Source organism: Malaclemys terrapin, chromosome 17, assembly GCF_027887155.1.
Source record: "Malaclemys terrapin pileata isolate rMalTer1 chromosome 17, rMalTer1.hap1, whole genome shotgun sequence".
NCBI classification, from domain to species: domain Eukaryota; kingdom Metazoa; phylum Chordata; order Testudines; family Emydidae; genus Malaclemys; species Malaclemys terrapin.
This window is the reverse complement of record NC_071521.1, coordinates 10383539-10408435: the sequence shown is the minus strand read 5'-3', so window position 1 is coordinate 10408435 and position 24897 is coordinate 10383539. Positions and strand designations below refer to the sequence as shown.

The window sequence follows — 24897 nt, the reverse complement described above, 5'->3', positions numbered from 1 at the left end:
TGTTATTTGGTAGTTAGAACAAGGAACTTGAAATCAGCTCTTCTATCTAGATTCTTATACTGTTCTCCTCATTGTCCTTTCTGAACACCTTGGTTTTATTCCCAACTCTGCCACTGACTCTTTGTGAAACCTAGGCAAAATTACTTTATCCTCTCTCGGATCTCAGTTTCCCCATATGTGGCCTGGGAAGAATACCTATCACCGCACAGGGGTGGTAAGTAACTGTTTGCAAAATGATTTTGAGGCCTGTGAATGAAATATGCAATCAGTATTATATTACATGTCTGGCTCTCAATAGCATTCATCTTTCTTAGAAACTCCCCGTCATATCTTTTGCTGCAACATGTAAATACCAGCAGAACAGCCTAAGAGTGGGAGATAGTGCTGTCTCACAGAACAGAATAATGAAGACAGTCCTTAGATCAAAGGAAGAATCACTGAAGCTGAAGATCAGTTGTTTTGTTATCAGTTTGGGAAGGATGATGTTTTTAGGTCACATGGGCCAGATTTTCAAAACTTCCACAATGGGGGCCAGATATTCAGAAGAGTTCAGCGCCCAATGTGCATCCATCTTTTGAAAATGTCCACTTAATTAGTGCCTAAATGGGAGTAGAGCACTTTTGAAAATCTGGATCCAAAGGCCTGTGTAGTTCACTGGATTCCTATGTCAATGGCACAGAATCCTAATCTCAGGAGCCATATTTTATCAATGATGAGTAGATGTTCTGTAAGTCTGTGCTAGGGTGCTGAATAGAGAGGAAGGGTATATTTTGGTCCATGTAGGTAGGTGGCTTACATGCAAGACTCCTGCATCTCAAACAGCTTCATAATGAGAAATCCCTAAAGCCTATCCCTTTTCTTTTCTCCATCTTCAACCTGAAGAGGCACCATAGCCAGACACTCACTCTTGTATTTAAAATCTTTAACCTATTTTCCCTTAAATATTAATCATTGCCTTTTATTGAGTGCACCACAAAGCTCGGCTGGACCATTTGATTTGTAATTCACAAGGATTACTTTGTTTAAAGAGTGCAGAGGTCAAAACAAACAGCAAAGCAATATGGTTTAAAAGTCCTTTCCTAACTATACAACGTTAGAACCCTGGTGAGTCAAAAAAAATTAAAATAAATCAAATCATATTTTTAAGGAAGACTGACAACAATCAAACTGTGTACTGAAGAGGCTTCAAAAAGGGGAAATTTCTTCTTTACGGATTCTAAATCACCAGTTATTTGTGATGAGGTGGGAGTATTGTCTAGTGGCTAGAGCAACTGGCTGGGAGTGAGGATTCTCAGTGTCTATTCTCTACTCTACCACTGACTTAATTTAAGTTTAGTTAAACCACTTGAACTCTGTGCCTCAGTTGCCCTATTTGTAAAATAGGCAAAACAAACAGCTCATTACGTCTCCTGAGAAAAATCAAGATTTATTGTCCCAAGAGGAAAATATTGACCTAAAGCTAACTGATGCCAAATCTTTATGTTCACCAAAATACGAAGCCAACATTTGTATTGTTACATATGTTCAGAGTATTTTCATTAGAAATATCTAGCAATTAAGTCCACTAATTCCAAATGTGCAACAGTTTTCCCTTTTAAACTCCTATTCTTATAGGACAGATGAAGTTATAGGTCCACAAGAAAATAGTTAACTATTGATAAGTCAGTCTAGAAGCATAGATTTCCATTTATCTGATTAGCTCCAAAGGGATTAAAAGGTGAACAACAGATTTCACTGAATTCATCAGGAAGCAGTTACTTGCCAATGTACTCTGGTTAACACTGCGTCAGATCTTGGTGTTGTTGACCTATCAGGCGGTAACTGTTAAAAATTTACCGACTCATTACATACATTTATTTAGCCAGTAATGAGCCAGCATCTATTACATGTAACAATAATACTTCCTATCTTACATGGTTGTTGTGTCTTAAGTAACGTACCTGAACTGCTTGGAGAACCTTGAAAGAAAGGGATCTAAAAATGCAAAATATTATTATGGATTTGGTTGCACTTCCATTGCTAACTCCAGAATAAACATACAAGTCCTACTATAGATATTAACTGAGTTGTACAATAGGGATAATTTGACATCTTGTTAAAGTTTGAACTTGTATTGCAACAAAACGCACCCAAGTGTATTCCCTGAAGAACAAACAAATTTGGAACAAAAGTATTTAACTGTAAGTCATTTTCTATATCGTGACAAATTCTGCTCCCAGACCCACTTGTGCAACTGCTATTACAATTCATGGGAGTTAAGCATGCATAGCTGAAGGTGGAATTAGGGTCCCATGTGTCTCTGCTACAGTGCAGTTAAATAAGTACCTGGGGGAACTGTGAACCTACCGTAGGAATTGTGTAATAACTCCCCCATCATAGCCCAATGGTAAAATATTATATCATGAAGGTAGAGCGTGACACTTGAAGCCTCTTCAGTTAACGTATCTGTTCATCCTGTGCATTTTGTTCCTTTTATTTTGATAGCCTCTTTCTCAAACTCCTGGTGCTTAACGTAATTCAAAATAGCAGAGATCCCATTTAGAAAAATTGTTAATGGATCATGTTAGTTAATTAGCCTTATAAAACCCAAGCACAAGCTGCCATTCCCCCTTCCTGGGCCATCCCCACCAAACCCCTTGCCTCTCCCAATGCTGAATAAATTCTACAGGTGTAAAGAGGTTTCTGATAATGCTACGTATAACAGTAGATAGAAATGTAATAATAAAAATTAAGCAGAGCAGACAGCCAGCCCAATATTCAGTGGGTAGAACAATGTGCTGCTACGAGAGAAACCTAGGACAGAGTCTAACTCTTAGGACTTCTGCAACTTTAGCTGGAAGGCCACCATGGTAATTTTTCACAGCTTCTGTCATGAAGAATGGTAGATGCTCCCTTACCCTTGAGCAGCCCCTTGTGGTCAGCAGAGAGCGAGCCAGTCTTAGAAGAGGTGGTTGGTTCAGTCACAGGACATGTGTAGTGACTTAGCACCTATTGACAGAGAAAGGAGAAGACAGTCTAAAGTGGGGGAATGAGGGATGTGAGCAAAGAATACTGGCCTTGTATATAGGAGGTCGTGAGCAAAATCCCAGGGCTCCCCATCAGTCATTGTGGCTTCTAATCCTTAGTCCCTGTATTCAAGAATTGCAGGTTTAGCAACTCCCACAAATGTTGTGTTAGATGCTGTATAGCAAAGCTAACTATGGTGTAAGATTATATTCTCCACACACTTTTTCCTCTCCTGTTGAGCTGATAGTAAAATATTCAATCATTTGCTCTCCTCTTTAGTTTTTAATTACCGATGCAGAACAGGTAGACACTCCTCAGAGCATGGCTTTCTAGAAGAGTAAATTTTATGATGGCTGTTTTGATCTCTCTTCTCTCAGGTGTCTTCTGTAATGGCAGGCTGCTATGCATATAGTTAAAATAATAATTTTATTACTAATTAAGTGCCAACGTGTGTGCAGGGCACCGTACAGACAACTGAAATAAAAATAAAATTACACACAAGATTCATAAATACATGATTAAAAACTTCAAAGTAGACAAAGAGGAAATGGTGATCTAGCATTATTAAAAATGGATGTAGGAGGAGAGTCCTCCACAGGAGCTCATGTTAAGGTGCCTATCCTGCAAGATGTTGGATGCAATCTGTGTGGTACCCTCAACTCGTATTGAAGTCAAGGAGACACTCTGCAGCCTTCAGAATCAGGCTCTAAAACTGTAACAGCTCTGAAAGAGGAGTGTTTTCAGATGATATTTGAAAAGTGGCGTGTGATAGGCTGAGGTGGATGTCTGGGGGATTGCAAAAACTCTACCGAGTATGGTACCGTCTCAGTTCTAAAGCAATTTCTATTCACATCTGGCTGCTTTTTCCACTCCACAGAGCATTCCTGCTGATTATTAAAGTCAGGGGTTTTGTTTTCACACTTCTTGAACTTTCTCCTGTTTGTCAGTACCCTTCTGGCAGGGTCACCTGAAAGAATTAATTGTAAATTTCATGATGGTTGGAAAGTGGGGGAGGGGAGAGATGGATGGATGGATGGATGGATGAATAAATAAGAACTTGAATGAATCTAAAAGTGAGACTGGAAATTAATAGGAAATAGATCTCTTAACCAAGGATGCTTGGGGGAAGGGTGAAATTTCAAAGACCAGATGCAGTGTGTTGCATACAACAGCTAAAACCAGATTTCAAATGAGGGAAGTAAGAATTGCTGCTCTATAGTAAATCTTTCTACATTTTTTTGTGGGTGCAGTAGCATGTGTCTGCATTACCTGATACAAAGCTACTTTGTCATCAAGCTGTTGTATTGAGGGGTGAGTGGCAGAATATGGCCTTGCTAATAAAACACTCTCCGGTATCCAGATATTTTGGACCAAATTCTCCTCTGTGATATACAGAGACAGCCCCTATTGAGTATGAACGGATGGAACTGAGAAGAGAATTTGACATTTGTACTTTATTTTTCCAGGTCTGCAAAAGACTAATTATTTACAGTTAACACAGTTATGTAGGTTTACAGTGCAACATACAGGCACTGAAAAGACACACATTCTCTGCCCCAAACCCAGGCAAATGTTAGGGTTCACAGCTAGTTATAACAAATGCATTCTGATCAGGGTGGAGAATGCTCAGCTACAGCCCTCAGGTAATAGAAAGGTGCGACAGCAAGCTAATGTCCAAAACTGTAATCCACATAATTAGTTGTTGATTAATGCTACAGAGAGCTGTCACTGTGCTATACCACCTCCGTGGCGCATGCAGCCCATCTTTCCATTGTGAATTAGCCTTTGTTTGCAGAGGTTTTGGGGGAGCTCATCCTCATTCACATGGTGTTCTTTGACACAGGACAGGGCTGTTAGCCCATATGGATGGGTTGGGATTATTTTTTACACCATCAGCATTGTTTCATCTGTAAATATAGCTTGTTGATTTTGACAGGAGTCTGTGAAAGGAAAGAACTCCACTTACACCGCTACCTCAATATAACGTGACCCGATATAACATGAATTTGGATAGAACGTGGTAAAGCAGTGCTCCGGGGGTGTGGGGGGGGATGCGCACTCCGGTGGATCAAAGCAAGTTCAATATAACGCGGTTTCACCTATAACGCGGTAAGATTTTTTGGTTCCCGAGGACAGCGTTATATCGAGGTAGAGGTGTATTTGTTACACCTTCAGCTACACGTGACGTGTTGATTCCTAGCTAACATCTCTGAATGGCTCCTCGTGTTAGGTCTTTACACCATTGATTAATTTTGTTGTTTCTGAAAGTTTCCTTCTTTTTGTTTTAAAGCCAGACATACTGTTAAAAAAAAATATCTAGTGGTTAGAGCAACTGATGATTTAACATTTCTTGTTAGCCTGAGGCACAACTAAAATGTTGTCCCCCTCCCCCAAGCTCACACAACGTATTAGCAGGAAATAAACAAGCCAACCTCATTATGTGTTTTATATTACCTATGTTACTGGAGCTGAGTCCAGAAAACTGGTAAAACTTCAAGTGTGAAACTGCATGTGATGCCTTTGTGATCTTGGCGCATACATGAGCAATGACAAATACGTGTATCCACTTTCCCGCTTTCTTTTTAATAAGTTCAAGCCTACCTTCTGTTGACTTTAAAACATCATTGGTTTGACTCGGGGACTGGGAGTCAGAGCTCCTTGCAGTTCTATTTACAGCTCTTCTGCTGACTTATTGTATGACCGTGGGAAAGTCATTTAACTTCTTTATGCCAAAATTTATCAGCCCAGGCCCAAAATCTAGCCTCTTACTCTAACATGAAGATGATGAAATTATGAATGCTATTTTACTCACCTGTCAAAAACGTAATGTAACTACTTGGCTGGGGGCAGGGTTGGCAAATACCATTTTGTGAAGTTGTTTTTCCTCCCCGTTTGTAAGCTTGGGAGCACCATATTTACCAACGTTGTGGTGTTATGATGCTAAATTAACGTTTAAAATCATTTGAGTTCCTCTGAGGAAAGTGGTGGGAAAAGGGCAAGCAACAAAGCATTATTATTTCTTTGAATCAGGAGTGAAAGGTTTTCTAATACACCAGTTCCATCCATTGATCAATATTACTTCCAAGTCTGGGAGGAAAGGCTGGGTAGGACTCAGAGTTAGGTTCCTATTCCTAATCACCTTCATCTACATCACTGATGTCAGTGTGGCATTCACTGCTGCATTTGAAATTAAGGTTGATGACTCCTTGCCTGCTGCCAGACCCCAATATGTATTAAAATTTTCCATCTCCAGCTGCAAAAGCAACCAAAGGTTATTCTTAGGTACCATAGAGTTTGAATGCTCTAATAATCTGAGGGGTCTACACCACAAAGTTAGGTCGGCTTAACTACATCGCTCGCTCAGGGTTGTGAAAAATGTTATGCCCCTATGCGAAATAATAAAGCCAACCTAAGCCTCGGTATAGACACTGCTAGGTTGACGGAAGAATTCTTCCATCAACCTAGCTACCGTCTCTCGGAGAGGTGGGTTTACTACAGGGATGGAAGAACCCCTTTTGTTACTGTAGTATGTGTGCCCTACAGAGCTACAGCTGTGTTGCTGTAGTATTTCTAGTGTAGACATCCTGTACAAAAAGAGCCTGAGGTCTACACAGCAGCTGAGAGGCATGATTCCCAGTGCAGGTAGACATACACCTGCTAGCTCTGCTTGAGTTAGTGCTTAGAAATAGCAAGTTGGGTTAACCACACAAGTACAATCCCACCTAACCTGCTGGGTACAAACTTGGGCAGCTAGCGCAAGCCCTCACCCGCGCTACTGCAGTCACGCTACTATTTTGTAAACACCCTGGCTCAAGCAGAACTAGTGCGTCTGTCGGTCTCCCGGCTGCGGTGTAGATGTACTCTAAGAGGGAGTGCATCTCCAGCCTTAAATTAGAAGTTACTGTGTAGACTGAGTTTCCCACACAAGCTTTAGCTAAATCAGTTCAATGATCTATTTAAATGCATGAAGCAGGATTCATCTTGTTATAAGAATAATATCCCATGATACAATCAAATCTTCTCAAAATGTTGATGGAAAAACATGGTGATACAAAATTAGGCTGCCAAATGGATTTAATTGATACAGTGAACTTTCGGCTAACCCCTCTGTGAAGGACAGGGGAGAGGGAATGAGCTATTTTTACTGCTGCGGAAAAGTCCTATAGAATTTAATAGCGTTCTATGGAAATTACTCCAGAGTTGTGTATAAAAGGCATTGTGGTCCAGTGGAAAGAACACTCTTAGTGCTTATATTCTTTCCCTAGGTAGGCTGCAGCAACGTGTGTTACTGTTAGGCACTTCAGGTAAAATTCATGGAGTTCATATTAAGGGGAAAGTATTGGGGAGAATTTAGTAGATTTTTAAAAGGAAAAGCAAGAGGTTATTTCTTTCTTTGTCAGTGGTATGGAGTTTCCTTTAAGTGGAACAAACACAGACCCAGGACACAGGATAATGCACGGAACTAGAGAACTTTTTTCAGTTACAGGTATTATTATTTATAGATTGCTGTGTATGGCACTTTACAGATAATTAATACATGACAGGTTTCTGCTCTGAGGAATTTGCAATCTAAATTAGGTTTATCTAGATTAGGAACTCTTCTGTTTTAATACCTCCTCTGCAACTGGCTCACTTGGCCTGGTCTTGGTCAAGTTTCTTAGTCCTTTTGAATCAGAAAACTGGAATTTTTCATATAGAAAATATTGAAACAAAGTGTTTTGACAATTGAGAAACTTTTTTCGAAAATGTTTCAAGTCAAGAAATGTGTTGACACCTGACCCTTTCCCGCAAAAAGGATAAGTTTCAACACATTGGCATTTTCTGAGGAAAAACGTTGCTAGAAAATTCCCAGCCAGATCTAATGGAGAACGACTGGTTTCCTCCATGCTGTCTCTTGTCTGAGCTGACGGATGCAATTGATTGTTTGAGAGAGCAGGAGCATGTCTGACCATCGCAAAAAGATGCAGATCTTATGCCAACAAATTTAAGGCCATAGGGTCTCTTAGGTTAATGAATTCATTTTCTGACCTAGTTTATGAGCTCACTCATGCGTATACAACAGCAACTCAGCAATGCTCAAGTGAAAGAGCCCAAATTTCAGACTTGTCAAACTTATTATGCACGTGGGGTTTTCAGTGACCTCGTTAGCAGGAGTTCTTTAGAGAGCACCATTCTATACCTCCTTTCAAATTAGTGTCTTTCCCTAAATATGCAGCAACCCACAGGCTTTGTGCAGTTCAGATTCATTAGTGGAGATGTCCCTTGTTTATATTCAAACAGTTCAACCTGGTACACATTTTCCTCTGCTGGAAAATGTCAAAAAGCCCCTGCTTCTCATGCATCCACATGGACTGTCCATTATAATACATAAAGTGCAGTTAGGTCAATCAGGTTGAAAGGTGCGGGAGGATGGGAGCACTGTGGCTGCAGAATCCTGGCCAAAAACCACTGCAAGTAATAATATTTAACACTTATAGCATTTTCCACCCAAGAAACTCAAAGCACTGAACAGTCAGTATTATTATCCCCATTTTAATGACGGGGAAACTGAGGCAGGGGTTTTTTTCAAGTGACTTGCTCAAGGAGAAGAGTAGCATTGCCATGATGATACATCAGAAGCTAATGTTGGCTTGAAGATATTTAGAGAGGCACCAAGGTCTAGTGGACTGAGTGTAGGAAAGGCAACCAGGAGCCCTTTAGTTCTAATCCTGATCAGTCTGTGGTCTTGGGCAAGTCCTTTTAGATTCTCTGTGAGCTTCCCCATCTGTAAAATGGGGATATTGATACTTCCTGCCTTCACAGTGCAGTTGTGATGCTTAATAAATTAAGGTTTATAAAGTACTTTGAGATCCTCTATAAGGTATTAGTATTAAAGGATTTTTATAACCACTCTATGGAAGATGAATATTTTTTCTTGATCACTGGCACTTTCACACACATTCTCTAGTTGGGGTTCTTCTCCTCCTATCCCTTGAGACATTGTCTAGCATTTTACAGCACACTAATGGGCATTTGTTTATATACTTAACATGATATTTTTTACCATTCACATGGCTCTGCCAGAAAAGAAAGTAGCTAATGTTTAGGGAAAGGAAATGTGGGGGAGGCAAGAAAGGAATAATAGGATTTAAAGTGGCAGAGGGGGCATAAGGTACCATGGATCTGTTTCCAACATGATCAAAGTTCTTTCAGAGTGTGGGGCAGAGAAAGTGCTGCTACCCTGTGACTTCACCTGGTATTCGTAGGTCCTGATGGACTGACTCACAGGGAGGTAGCATTTTGCAGTTTGGAAGACCAACCCCAAGAAGTTGCAGACAATGTTGGCCTATTGATAAAGATCACTCTCATACAGACAGTAACCTGTGTTTACTCCACAGCGTTCTACACACATGCATCTACCCAGTTATTTCTGTGCCTACAAATAGACAGCTTCGGGGGGAGGGGGGAACTAATTTGTTTTTTCACAGGATATCCCTAGCTCCAGTGGAACTCAACTTTATTCTCTAACTTTTCCTGAGCAGGTTCCAGACTCGGTAGAGAGCTGAGGGAAGGTGGGAGACAGAACTAAGTATGGAGAGTGCGTTCAGGTATATGTAGCTGTGCAGACTCGGTGGGCCAGATTCATCACACCTTGTGCTCTCACATATACCTGTGCAAAATTGGTCTAAACCACAACCGTTCAGTTTGTTTTTATGCACAATTTGAACTCATTTTACTCTGATGTGAATTGCTATACACAAGGCACAAGTTTATAAAGAATCAGGCCCCACGTGTAGCACACTGATGGCATAAGACAGTGATGTGTCAATGTATGTTTCCGTGGGAATGGTGGATGTGCATCTGGATTAGTCCAGGAGATGAGGGATTGGGGGAGTTGCATGAGAGAGAGAAGTAGGTGTGTGTATACATTTTAATGGAAAACAATTATGCATGTTTCCATGTGCACAACTACAAATTCCTTTTAAATGCAAACTAGAAAAGAATCTTCAGTTGCCAGTGCTAAACACATTTAAGGAAGTGGGGATGCTCCCCCACACCCCCAGGCCCCGTGGGTACTTTATAGCTTTGTTTTCCTGTACATTTACAGAAGGGTGTGTCTCTGTGCTCTCTATGGAGAGACAGAAAAGTCACTTTCTGCTCGGAGCATTCTTCAACCACTTCGGTGCTGCCTAATGTACCAGATAAAGGACATGAAGCCTGCATCATCCTTACATGTTACTGTTTGTACTAGACATGTCCTTTTTGGAATGCTCATGTTCCGGAGGAATAGCCAACCAGTGCTTCAGAGAATGCCCCTGCATTCTACTCTTTGCCCAGGGGTTGCACTGGAGAGGACAATTAAATGGTTAAAGAAAGACACCTGTAGTGAACTGGTTCCTCTGCCCTCTAGTGGACAGTCTCAGAACTGCTCCATTGTGTCAATGGCCCTATACTGCTAGCAGTTAATGAAAACTCAAATGGTAGTAATTTGGGGAAGAAGGATCTCCGTTCTGTCCCCTGTTGTTGTTGTTGTTAAGTTCCTGTGACCCTGGTGTGCAATGTAGTGTCTAGAGCTTAGCAGATAATTGATTTTTCGGTTCAGTAGCTGAACCAAAAATAGTTTAATTTCAAACCAAAACTGATTAAAAAAAAAAAAACTAAATGGTTTGTCTAGAAAATTTTGAAACACACAATTTGAATTTCCAAAAAAAATATTCCATCATAATAATTTGAGGAAATAATTGGACTAATTCATGAATCGTTTCGGTCGCCCAAAACAATTTTTTGGTGAATTTACTATTCACCACAACAGTGTCACTAATGCCTGGTAGTAACAACTCTGAAGTCCAAGATGGCCATGAATGTGTGTTAATACTTTGCCTTTTAAAGAATATAATAGCTATGTAATTTTGCTGGAATATTTCTTACATAAGAGGCAAATGGAGTACATGCTAAAGTGCCATACACAGGAGCCATCATACTAGGCCGAAGGGTAAGAGTGGTGGTCATTCATTTCTCCATCATTTTGATATGAGCTAAGTTCCCTGCATGAAGGTTTGCAGAGAGAATCCCTGCCAGCCTTTTTAGGAACTCCACATCACTTCTCAGCTCACCACCCCTACCCCTTTCCACCCTTACCCCTGTGTTCTGCCCTCCCCCATTCAAATTATCTAGGCCTTTTTTTACATAATAAAATATTAATGTCAGCATAGACAGTCTCTCTGCAAAGGCTGCATGTATTGAGCTTACGAGGCGTATAAGCTTTTAAAGAGCAGGACACTTTTCCTACTTCCTAAGCATTTTCTTAGTCCTGAATCAATAATGCACTTACTATTCAGTATGTGGGTCATTTTTATTGTGTACCTTCTCACGCTGTGTGTGCATGTGTGCACGCACACACACATGATTTCTCTCCATAGCCAGATCCAGGCCCCAAATCTGTCAGGGGAGTGATTGGGGACAGAGGCCAAGAAGCTAACTCTTGGACACAAGCATTAGGGAAGGGAAGAGGGGAGGTAGGGTAGGAATAATTCTCCTCAGTTCCTTGTCAATGCAAAAAGAGGGAAACATGAATAAAGAGGTGCTGAGAACATTGAGTTAAACCTCCTTCGGCTTCTTTGAATGTATACGTATATTTGTTTCCAATACGGTTTCTGATCACTTTGCTCCCTGTTTGTTTGGAGGATCTTGGACTGTAGGTCACCCTGTTAATCCACAATCAAACTCACAAAAACAAATAGTCGCTGCTAGCAATCCTGTGTCTGAGCTCTTAGCCTGCCCGTGGTGGGTTAGGTGGGTAAAGAGGTAAGGTGAGGCTGTAGAGGGGAAAGGACTGTATCCGATGGTGATGAGATTATCCGTTCAGAAAGAAGGAGCTGTTCAAAAATTATTCCCTGAAAGCTGGGGCTGCGTGTGATGCATGTATGTGCCCGGTGCAAAAAGGAGATTATCTTCTTAAGAATGGAATTTTCAGCACAGAGAACTGTTAACCCCTGCCTTGCCAATGCATAGTCTATACCTCTGATGATGTGGGGGAAACACGAACTGCATATCTTTGAACAATCAGCAGACCCAGGGCCAACTTTGGGGCCCCCAAAGCTGCAGCCCAGCTATTCAGGGCCCTAGAAATACCAGTGTCAATCTTTCTTTAAAATAAAGTTTCTAGCCCTTTTTACTATGAAGATAAATGGTTCACTAGGGTTGAAAGTTTACATCGTAAAGTGTTGTCATTGTGACACTCCACCCACATGTAAATTTCTACCTAGTGGGTAGAACACTGACCTGGGACTCAAGAGACCTGGGTTCTGTTCCCAGCTCAAACACTGGCCTGCTGAGTGACTTTAGGCAAATCACGTCACTGCTGTGCCTCAGTTTCCCCAGGAGTAAAATGGGGATGATCCTGCCCTCCTTTGTAAAGCACTACATTGGAGCTGTGACAGATCTGTCAGCATGTTGATTAAACTCCTTGTGTCACTGGGATGAGTGCAGATTTAAGATGAAAGGGTTTTATTCTGTACCCAGTCCTGTGATGGCAGAAACATGACAGTCCAGCTTGGACTACGAAGACTCTCAGTCACTCCTTTATTGCCAATGGGGAGAGCAAACTCTCTGTCTTAGCCACGGTAGCTCAGTTGACCCTGGAACCATGCGTCATATAACCTTGGCAGGGTCAGTTCACCTCTTTATCCTAATGAGGTGGACGTTCTGAGTTCTAGGGAATGTTGTCTCTTGGTTAGAGCAGGAGCTGAGATTTTAGGGTTCTGTTACCAGCTCTGACCCTGACTCACTTTATTTAGGCCAGTCACTTAAGCCAGATTCTTCCAAAGTGGCCTCTGATTCTTGGAGGCTTTAATTTTTGGGTGTCCAGCTGTAAACCTTTTAAGGGCCTGATCTTCAGAAATTCTGAGCACCCAAAAATCCAGCTGAAATCAGTAGGAGCAGTGAGTGCTGAGCAACTCTGAAAATCAGAGCCCAATGTGTCTTGAGCTGGATATCCAAGATCAGGGGCCGCTTCTGTAACGTTGGGACCTCAGTTTCCCCATTTGTAAAATGGGTATTGTTCCAGTCTACCACACAACTGTGTTCATAATTATGAAGCTTAATTCATGTTTGTAAAGTAGTTAGAGATGCTGGGCTGAAAAGAGTGCACAGTATTATCAGCAGTAACAGTCTAATACCACTGGACTATAATAAAGCACTAACAAGATCCTTCTAGAATTCACAAGATAATAGATTGGAGGCGGGGGAAAGGAAACGAGTAGCCTGGAAATATAGGTTGGATCTTTTCTATTTCTTTCCACAGTAAGACAGGCCCAGGGGAACACATGGGACTTGGATGAACTGCATGCTGTTGACTGAATAAGTATATCTGCTTCAAGCCAAAAAGGGGTGGGAAGCAAGATGTCTTACTAGACATATCCCAGCTTACGATTTCTAAGGGCTGTTTTGTTCAGACAGTGGTGTCTGTTTCTGCTGACTCATGGTATCCTGAACAAGCACACAGACAAAATGTTTCCTAATGCCCCTTGCTGAGGAGTGACCTTGCACTCAGACAACCTTTGATTGGGAAGAAATAGAAAAAGAAACGGGCGGGGGGGGGGGGGGGGAGGGAAATAGGGAAGAGTGCAATCAATTGCCAAAACCACAGGAGCGGGGGAGGAGAGAGTGACATTAGGGTGAGCCAGAATTAGAAGCGCCTCTGTACAGGGACCCCATTTCTACCGTGTTAATAATTCATACCAGCTCTGACTTTTCTTACCAACAAACAGGAAACAGCTTGTTAGTAAGGACATTTTCCCCCCCTTTGCTTTCTGTGCCCTGAGATGAGCCCCTGGTGGCTAGTGCAGAGGTGAAAGGGGATGTAGGGAAGGCAGAAAGGATGCAAGTTATGCTGCCCCATCCTTCCCACCCCTCATCTGCCTCTCTTCCCTACCGCTATCACCTTAAGGAGAAGGCCAGACACATTCCTACGAGGATGAAACTTCTCAAATGTGTCATGTAGTTGCTGACATCTCACGAGAATCTTTTCCCATGTACATGGCCATTTCCGAATTTCTCCTCAGAACGTTTGTTTAACATGAAAACAAATAAGAAGGCAATTTCTCCTCCATCTCCAGCTGTGCAGCTCAGGTTTGCTCGCTTTTAGGAAGCAAGTGAGGCTCTTATAGCTACCAGGTCATTTACAGGTGCACCTACCAGACAGGGTTTTCTTGTATTTTGCCCCCACCCCTCATCCTTACAGTAGAGTTGGATGGAAAATGGTAAGTATCTTCCCACAATTTGGAAGGAAAGGAAGAAAGCTTTGGGGGTTTTGTTTGTTTTTTTTCCCAAAAAAACCTTGCAGATATTTTCCATTTTTTCCCCTCCCAATGGAAAAACTGGATAACTTTAAGAAAAGGACAATTTGCCACTGAAATTTTCATTTAGGGGAAAAAAGGCCTTTTTCATAAAAAGATTTTGAATGAAAAAATTCCGCCAGCTGGGCACACACATGCACTGCACACAGCCCTGCCTTCCATGTAATAATTTGTGAGCAGCTTCGTCTTTCCAAACCCATAATCCCATCACAGTCTGATATAGCCTCAGTCCCTTCCATGGCCTCATTATCCACCTAACCCAGCCAGGGATAGGAGGGAGGACACAGAGTCAGCACCACCATGCTCTAATTCTATAACCTCACCCAATTCCCTGCCCCCAAACACTCCCCCTTGCCTTTAAGAGCATCTCAGATGATACCAACATAACAATTCCGTTGAAGTTTTCAGAAGTCAGATAGCTTAGACTCATTTCCTTCCGAAAATCTTGTGGTGCTAATCTTGGCATACATCATGTGTGTATGATAAATGAGGGAGGGAGAGTTAGCTCGTGCAGGAGTCTGAAACTGGTCTATGGAGAGCTGGCCGGTCATATGGTGCTGGATCTTCATTTCCAGCTGCTAAAATGCATTAATTTAACTAGAGGGTTGCACACTTTGTTGCGTCTGTAGACTGAGCTCACTGCGCACACCAGGGGCTTCTTGCATCGCTCTATCCCCTCCACACCCCAAGCTCCCTGTGTATCACCCTCCCATCCCTGCCCCTCTATTTCAGGAACTCTTTGCAACCTCTGTCACCTCCTACCCCAGGCTCTGTGTGCTCCCTTTCCCCCATCCTAGGGGTTCTGTGCCCCCCACCCATTCCCCTCTTTTACTTTCTGTCTGGGAGATAGTCTAATGATGACACGCTGAATGACTGCGGACAAAGATGAAATGGGGGGGCATTATGATGGAAGATGTTCATGGCTGCCATCAACCAGCTCTTTGATCTCTAGACAGTTTCAGAGCTGGTTAAAGATAATGGGTGTGCTAAACAGATGGTAGGGGCTGTGTCCCCCTCCCCCCTTCCAAATTTTGGAACCAACTGGATGCAGCGTTCCAAAGTTATTGCATTACATCCAGCCAAGGAGAGAAATGCCATCAAGTTGAGCATAGGGGTTCACTTCACTCAACCAAAAATAAATTACTTACCTAATATTCCTCCAGTTAAGCAACTGTAGTTGCCATCAGTTTGTCATGTGACCAAGAAAAAGAGTTGAGTGGATTTGTCTGTTAATGGGAGAGGATGTGCCCATGAAACATTTTCTGTCAAGAGGTACCCCACTCTGGAAATGTTTGAAAATCCCTGATGTAGTGGTTATAGTAAGAAACTGGATTTAAGAATCTATATTGACTCACTACCTGGCATTGGGATGGTCACTTACCCTCTCTGCCTCAGTTTCCCCCCTATAAAATGAGAGTAGTGATCCTAACCTGCTGTACAAGGGGGATGGAAGACTTATTTAGGCATGGATGGAGATCCCACTCTGCTAGCAAAACAGACAGCATACAGAAGAAAATATTATTGTTATTAAATACACAGAGCCAGAATCTGAACTCAGTTACCCTGAAGTAAATTCAAAGTAATCGCACTGTTTTAAATAGAGTTACTCCAGGTTTACCTCAGCCCAGCGTAACAAACCAGAATCTGCCTCACTGCATGTGGGGGATGCCAATTCTATCAAGTTTAATAGTCGCAGAAGAGTTGTTTGATACATGCAATGTAATAGGATGGAGATTGGGTAGCAGATAACCCCCATTCCACAGCATATGCTGTGCACTCTCTAGTGAAGTGCTGTCATTCCTATTATAAACCCTGATATAAAGGGCCTTTAACTCAAGTGACTTGAAATCAGATTTGGCTGAAACTTTGCAATGGAGCTGTCAACCCAGATCAGTTGGTTGCCAATTTTTTCTTTTGTTTCCCCCTGACTGACTAGCCTTTTGTTTTCTGGCTCTCTCCCCCCTCTTCCCTTTTAACATCTAGAGCAGCAGGTGGTTTTAAGACTGGATCAGGGCAAAACAAAACAAAAATGCTAAAAGTGGAAGTAAGTGACCAGTTCTATAGGTGGCTGAGCTGACAAGGAGCTAGCAGTGCAGAAAGTGATGGTACTGCATCAGGGCTGGGATCCTGGCCCTCACAATTTAAGGCTGTAAATGTACAGGATTTAGCTCTACCAAGATAAGCATCTTTATAGTGGTATAACTGAACTGAGTTATACAATTTCAGCTAGATGAGTTTCTAAACCAATATAGTTAAGATAGTCCAAAAACAGGTAAGTAAGGTAAGACTTTAAAGAGGTCTTGCACCGGACTCAATACACCTCTACCCCGATATAACGCTGTCCTCGGGAGCCAAAAAATCTAACCGCCTTATAGGTGAAACTGCGTTATATCGAACTTGCTTTGATCTGCCAGAGCGTGCAGCCCCGCCCCCCTGGAGCGCTGCTTTACCATGTTATATCCGAATTCATGTTATATCGGGTCGCATTATATCAGGGTAGAGGTGTACATGGCTCAAGATAGCAGAATTTCACTTGGCTGTCACTACTAGGTCATGCTTTCTGACCTAATTCAGAATGGTGGTATGAGACCCAGTCCCAGTTCGTACTGGTTTAGCTACTTCTGTTTCAGGCATGTGTTTTGATCAACTGTACTTTTAAAAAGGGCAATGATTTGAAGACTATAGGTCTTTCAAGTCTTCTAGCACTATCCAATACTTGATGGTTCAAAAGAAAAAGTAAATATTCCCATGATGCACTTGGGTGAATTGGGCAACTTTGTACAGGGGGTGGGTGGAAATACTGCAGAAATATTTGTTTAGTATGAGAGAGGTTCACCACATATACGTGTTAGATTACTTTCAAGCTTCCAGATGCCTCTGTTGGTGAGTTATGCTGCTTGCCAGCTGTTAGAAATAATCTCTGTAAATTAATTATAGCTGTTTCACCCATCTCTTCCCTCCCAAATGTGTGAAGAGCAAAAACTAATTGTCAGTGAAATATTTCCATTTCTCTGGGAATTCCATCCTGACCACTGGCAGATTATCAGTTTATGCCCTGAACCATGAGATTTAGTTACCTACAAATGTTATTTTTGGTTATAAAAATCACCTTGTACTTTCTTAAATCCAGATACAACATTTGACCCTATAAGTCAAAAGCAGCAAGAATAAAAATATTTAAACAGGCTATTTTAAAATAAAAATATTTAAGCAGCTGGTGTATATTCATATTTTTTATTTGTCTTTTGAAAAAAAAAGTTTTTTAATCAAAACCAGCCGACGGTAGTAGAATAGTTTTTGATGTAAGGATCTTTGAATTTGGTATTTGTTAACTATTCATTTTCTAAGATTGTCCTTCATAGAGCTGAGTGAATACCTGATTTTTCAATTCAGGGTCTGAACTAAAACAATTAAAAAAAAAAAAAGTTCAAACGAAAACTGATTATTTTTCATTGCCAAAATGAAAAAAAAATTTCATTTGGGGCCAAATGAAATATTTCCTTGGATCTGAAATGAAATTTGTTGTTGTGTTTTGGGGTGTTTTATACCTGTTTTTCAAAATGAAACATTGTTTCAAAATGAAAAGTCAAAACATTTCATTTCAAAATGGACGAAACCACCTATTTTAGTGTTCTTGGAAATTTAAGAATTTCTTTTTTGGCTGAAGCTATTCACTGATTTCACCCCAAATTTGTGAATAGTTTTGGTGCTCCAGAGACTGCATATTTTGGCAAATTTAGTATTCACCAAAAAAATAAAAAAATAAAGATGGCCAGCTAAAACTTCATTGCAGAAATCTCTGATCTGCAACTCTGATGCTGAATTGGAATCCCCTAGTCTCACAATTCCCATTTTGGGGGGTGGGATGAGGAACTCAGATAAAGGAAAGTCAAGCCCAAACTTGTTACTAAAAACCAAAGCTTCTCCTGGGCATTTGAAGCTTCAACAACAAAAAGAGAAAGTTGGAGTTTTTGTTTTAAACACTGAAGTTATTGTTTGGGAAAGGGGACAGATTGATTTCCCCTGCAACCAAAGTTCTCTGTTTTCTCCACAGAAGAGGGATTGCACAGGCAATGGCAGTTAAGACTTCCTCCTTCGCCAATCTACCTCAGACCTGATCAGGGGGAGAGTAGGAAAACCATCTGTATGGATGATGGAGTTCAGGTTCCATGGCCCAACTCAGTGTTTTGCTCTCTCTGTTGAGACTGCCAATTGTGTTACCAGTTATGGTAGATTTTTTGTGATCTCTGCCTGCTAGGAACTGGCCTGCGACAAACTTATTGCACAAAGGCCACCCAGTGCTAACAACTATTGGTTGTTCACTATCGACCTGCACCAGCTCTGAACCAGTGGTCTAGAGAGGGAAGTTCCCATAATCCAGTATTCATTACCTTGATTTATCCAGTCTTCCAACTTTCTCCACCACGCATTGTTATAATCCTCCGCAATTAGGGTTTTATAATGAAAGTGCTAAGAGAACCTTCATCAGAATGGAGGTCAGAGGCCTTATTCTAATTACAGGTATATGACACCAGAAGCCAAATTCATCCCTGGTGTATTTACATTGAGGCCAATGGAGTTTTATTTTGCCCTACTTACCACGTACTAGATGCACAATTAATGTGAGGCTCCATACCCAACTCATGGGGAGGGGGGGAACAAAGATCTGCATTAGGACCTAGCAAAGGCAAATCACTCCTTTGCCCCTGAAAGGGGACAGAAAATAAAAGGAATGAGGTTTGGGTGCCTGTCGAACACGTACAATATAATCAGCTGCTGTGAAGAGCACTTGGGGTTGGCAGAATATTAGTGGTGATAGGGCCTCTAATCCTAGGATTAATCTGGGGAACTCGGCTAAGTGTAAAGAAGAGAAACAGAACATCAAATGCACTGGAATGATAATTTCTGCTTTATCCTGCAGCCTCCTAGACAAACAAATCCAACTTTGTGCTTCAAAGAAAAACAATAACCAACTGTATTAAATATAATACATCTCTCTGTGCTTGTGAGCATATGTGTGAGAGACAGAATGTTGTTATGGGCACTGTTTGTTTAAACCTTTCCGCAGCAGGAGCGGGCACGGTAAATACACAGGCTGATTCATTAGTGCTCCTGACCATCTGCTCCTCAGAGCTTGGAGCGGAGGCTGAGCTCCGACTCCACAGGTCGGGTCAGAACGGGGTTTGACAGCAGTGAGGTTAGAGATTTACACATCTCCTGTGGCTGTTGGGTGTCAATCTTCTCAGTGATGGACAGGCTGCTTGCATTAGGGGCGGGAGGAAAGAGGACTAAAAGACACCCATGGTTCATCAGAGCACTGCTTGATACAGTAGAATGTGCCTTTGTAATGTCTCCTGCTCCTTGTGGCACTAATTGCAGGAAATAGAGTAATGAGGTGCAAGTGAATAATGTCTACCGTTGCCTTTGCAAGATCTGAATGAAATTTGATCCTAACTTAAGCACTTCGTTGCTGTCCTAGGCAAAACAGGGACTTTGTAGACTAATCAGCTAATCTTTAAGATGGAAATCAAAGGCAGGGTCATATGGCACCCTACTAAAAGCATAAGAAGCTCTCAAGTGTGTCAAAAGGTCCTTAAGACACCTGAAGTGCAATCAGGATGGGCTAGTGGTGTTAAGGTGGGAGAGGATTGCAACCTGGTAGGATTGGGGGTGAATTTAAGCTGCAGTTATCTAGCCACCAATATCCACTGGAGGATAGGAGGAAATTGCATGCAGACTTCCAACTGTGCCCACCTCTGAAATTGCCCCAAATTGAAAAAACTTAAAGGCCACAGAAATTCTAATTCCTCTCAGTGATATTTTTCCTGCAAAACATAAGTGTCTCCTACCAAAACCTCCAGATGCGTCCCTGATAAACCAAGAATCTTAGATTAGTATAGCTATCAATCAATAAAAAATCCCTTTGCAACTTGCTTTAATTAGTCCCTGTTTTAATTTAGAGTATTATCTTTACCTGCTTCCATAAACGGGCTCTGATCCGGAGCCTTGTGTGTGTCAAATTTGCCCATCTGCTGTCAGTTGTCCCTAGCCCTCACTACTCTTTTCCTCTGGGCTTGATCCCGACAGGTGCCAAGCACCCGCAATTCCCATTAGCTTCAGCGGGAATGATGGGTGCTGAGCACCTCATGGAATCAGGCCCAAATATGGAAACACTGCCAAACCTCTTCTTTTCTTGCTGTCAGCCTTTTGTCACTTTACCTATGGCCTTATCGTGTTCACTTTGAAATCAATTGGAGTTTTGCCACTGACTTCCAAAGGAGCAAAGTCAGACTTTAAGTCAGGTTCCTTCTAAACCTGCAGTTGATGTCAGCCGCAGTAGGTATGACTGAAATGCCTTTCATCCTAGTCCCTCTGTACCACTGGTGTTTGCAGTACTTGCAACAAAATCTGACACCCCGCACCCCCAACTCTGAGGTTCTTGCTGTGTGTGAGTTGGTGTTGTAACACAGGTCTAGATCGGGGGGGGGGGGGAGGGAGAAGAGAGATCTACAGAACACTGAGGTTTGTTTTATTTGTCAAACAAATGCATTTTCATTTAAAATTGTCCTATTTTTCTAACAATCTTTCAGTTTTTAAAATTCAAAACCTTATTTCAAGGACCAATTTTAGTATCAAAATGTGATTTTTGTATTGAGGCAAAATCTTCCATTTGTATTGGTCGAATTTCTTTACTATTATAGTACTTATTTTGTGCAAAGCAAAATTTGTGCCCCCATAAAATGGCTGTGTTGACAATAATCCTAGCAATCTGACCCTGGAAGCAAGACTATTACACCTGCACTGGGTTCCACTGACTCCAGTCACGTTGTGTGTGCCGCCCAAGCAAATCAGATTGCAGGAACAGGACCATAATTAATAATATTTCACAATAAAAGTGGGGTGGCACGAATATTTGTATTTTTCACAGCCCAGCTGTGTTTGGTTTTTTTTTAAATATAGTGTTTTTCCCCAACTAGGCTGTTAGTGGTTTTCTGTTTTGTTTTTTTCCTGGCATGGAGATCCACAGAGGGCTACATTTGTATTTTTGTGCACCTTTTATCGTTCACAACAGATGTCTAGCTTATTCAAAACATTAACAGTTAATAAAGTAATTTCACCTACAAAAATATATATACTTTGTGCTATAATACACAAAAGTGGTTTATCTGGCAGAAAAGCAAACAACTTCCCCTCTTTATTAAAGGCCAAATTCTGCTCATATAAAAGTCAATTGCAAAATTTCCACTGACTTTACTGGAAGCAGGAGCAGGCCCTAGAAACTAACGGGTTTTGTAGAGTTGTAGGGCTTTTTCATTTTGCGTCCAGATTTTTTTTTTTTATACCTTTCATCTCCCTTCACCCCAGCTGAATAACCAGTCCAGCTCCAGTCTCTTGTATTTATATTATTTTATCTTGCCAGACTTTAATCTCTTTTTTTCTCAGCTAGCCTCTCAATAAACCTGTAACTGGTTCTCTGACCTTCATGCCCTTACTCCTCTTGATATTTCAATTCCTAAGCAGTTTCATGTCTGATGCACAAGGTCATCTGCCTATCGCTCACTAACTTGGATCATGTTCCCTCTCGATGGCTATGGTCTGAGGACTCAATTCTGCAAGGTGTTAAGCACCATCAACTCTAGTGCACTAAGCTCCACATAAGAGTTTCTCAGCACCTTGCAGGATCAGACCATAAGTGATGCTTTCAGCCCCAGGGGGTAATTTTTAGAGATGGATCCCAAACCCTGGAACCAAACATCCTTACATTTGGGGTAAATATTTATCAGTATTTGAACATTGCAGCAGGCTCCATCTCTATACTGGGCTGAAGCAAAACCTTGGATCTGAACTCACCTGGACTTTGGGGAGGTTCAGATCTGGATTTGAACAAAGTTACCTTAACCCATTTCTAGACAGTTCAGGCTCTCAAGAGGATCTTCCAGATATAATAGCACAAGAGTGCCTCTAATTGGTCAATGTAAAAACTGTACTCAGATTAAGCTATTACAGTTTGCTCTGCCACCTTGGCATGTGGTCTCACAAGCTAAGCAGGGTATCATATCATTACACAGCAGAAAAAATAAGTGACCAAAATACAGCATGCAAAAAAATAGGAAAATGGAAACATCAGATTGCCATGAGAATAATCAAGCCAGCCATGAATGGTAGTATGTGACTTGGGGTGGGGGTGGGGAAATCAAATCAGCTCATTTAAACCTTTTATATAGAAAGTGTAAATATCTTGCATCCTCAAAACAATCTGCCTAGGGTTTCCTTGCATGCATGAGGGAACAGATACTGAAATAATACCTGGAATTGTTTCAATATTACTTTAACTGATCTTCCCAGAACTAACAAAGGAGCCAAAGAATAGCCATCTGCTTCTGCTCTTCCCCCTCCTCCATACTGAGCTGCAATCCCCCTACCATTTGGAAATTTATTGAGCATCTCAAGAGACAGAACATCTTAATTAGCTTAAAAATCAATCTCACACACACACACACACACAGAGTTCATTACAGGAGAAGAAGGGAGAGAGTCACTACCTTTGTGACTTGCTTGATGACTATTATGAGGTTGTACCCAACTAGTGGTGAGTCAGCTCATACAGAGTGCCCCTCTCATGGCTGGGCATGACATAGCAATTCTCCCCTCTCTAGCAGCCCCTACAGATAGTTGCTGTAGCCCTGTGGTGGGCTGTCTCTTTTCATGACTCAGCCCTCCAGCCAGATTGCATTTTAGTCCAACCCTTATAGTTTAACAGAAAGTCCAACAGAAATCAATATCTAATCCCTCCATCCAGTCTGCCACCATCAATCCTGAGTCCAGTGGTCCATACACCCCTTTTCTCAGGGCCCTCAAAAGTCCTCATCCCCTTACATCAGGGACTTCACACCACCTTCCCCTGTGGCTGGTAGGAGAACCCAGGCCTGCCTTCTTCACTGGGTTCCAGTCCAGAGACCCTAAGACTAGCAATCAAGGCTCACTCCACCAAACTGCTTAGTGCCATCTCTTTTCCCTGCTAAGCCTTTCCCTAGGCTCTCTCGACCCTGCAAGAGTCATCTTGTTCCTTCTATGCCCCTTCCTACCCTACCACCAGGAGAGTGACTATAGAGTTACTTCCCTCCCCTACTGCAGCGCCCTTCTCCTTTAAACTTCCTCTGTTTGCATCACCCAGCCCCTCCCCAGCTGGGTTTCATCATTAATGAGGCCTGACCCACCCTCCAGGTGCAACCAGGTGGACTAATTGGCCTCTACAGCCCACATTAACCCTTTCATCACCTGTGTGGGGTAGGCACCCCGTCACCCCAACCTCCATCTTCTCGCATGTTCACTTTTCTTTAAACTATGTCTGCATGTGTCCTGTTACAGCATTTAATGTGGAATTAATAAACCTTATTGTATCTTCTACAGCTAGACTGGGCCCTGCACTGGGTACCCATTATGGGGCATAAGGTGAAATATGGACATCCTTCACACCCCTGCGTGGGCTATGCAGACTTTGGGTTCAGATGTATAGGAGTAAGCAGGCTACACATCCGCTACTCCCCTCCCTTCAGAACAGGTGTGTGGGACGTGGGTAGAGCCTTGCTCCTCTTCCTCCTGCCCTAAACACACCAGCCCACACCTGAGCCAGCGAGATGGGTGTCCTAATTTGCTGCTACCCTATCCCAGCAGTAAATTGCTGCCCCCTAGAAGAAGGAGGAAGCAGGAAGAGAATGGTGCTTGTCAAAGGCCCCTTTCTTTTCTTGTAGTGCTCCCGGGGCAAGACTGTTGTGTGTCACTCCATACAAAATGCTTATACCATGTATGTTTCTGTTTTGCAGTGATTTCATTGGTGCTGTTTTTGCAGATTGTGTTTTCTCTTGCATTGTCCATATCCCTTGTTATGTTTTGACTGTGATGTTCTTTCCCCATGATGTTTGTCCCCTGCGTGAACCTGCCTACTCACTACTTAGAAAAGAAGCCTCTCTAGGGAAAACCCAGAGGAAAGTGATCCTCTGAGGCCTAGTCTACACTGAAAAGGCTTGCTAGTAAAGCTGCAGCAGAAAACCTTCCCAGTGCAGATGCAGCTTTATGGGCAAAAGAGGGCTTTTGTCAGCATTGCTTACAGAGATTCCCTAAATGAAATAAATCATGCTGGCAAAATCTTTTTTTTTTTTTTTTAAACCAGTATAACTTGTGTCTGCAGTAGGCATTTGCTAGTGTAGAAATGTTGTTAAAACAAACAACATCCCTAAAGGATATTAGTAAACAGACAAAAGTTTCTAGTGTAGACCTGGCCTTAGTGGCACTTTCCCCTCTTATATGGCTTACCCTTGTGTTAAGAGGCACTTTGCTACTGTTTGTGCCATCTTTCAGATGAGAAGCAAAACCAAGGTACCAGGACTATTACCTTTTTGTTTGTCCCAGTAAGATAAATTAGCTGTCTTAGACTCAGACTTTAAGGCCAGAAGGGACCATCGGGATCATCTAGTCTGACCTCCTGCATATTGAGGTTCTGTGGCCTGCACCTAACTCTTAACCTCTGGCTGAGTTACTGAAGTCCTCAAATCAT

At 42.0% G+C, this 24897-nt stretch overlaps 1 protein-coding gene across 1 annotated transcript in view; it reads left to right on the top strand.

The window, feature by feature from the left end:
- The window catches only part of NTNG2 (netrin G2), a 74524-nt gene that overhangs the window by 4769 nt on the left and 44858 nt on the right, over nt 1-24897 (top strand). The gene's annotated exons all lie outside the window — the stretch shown is intronic.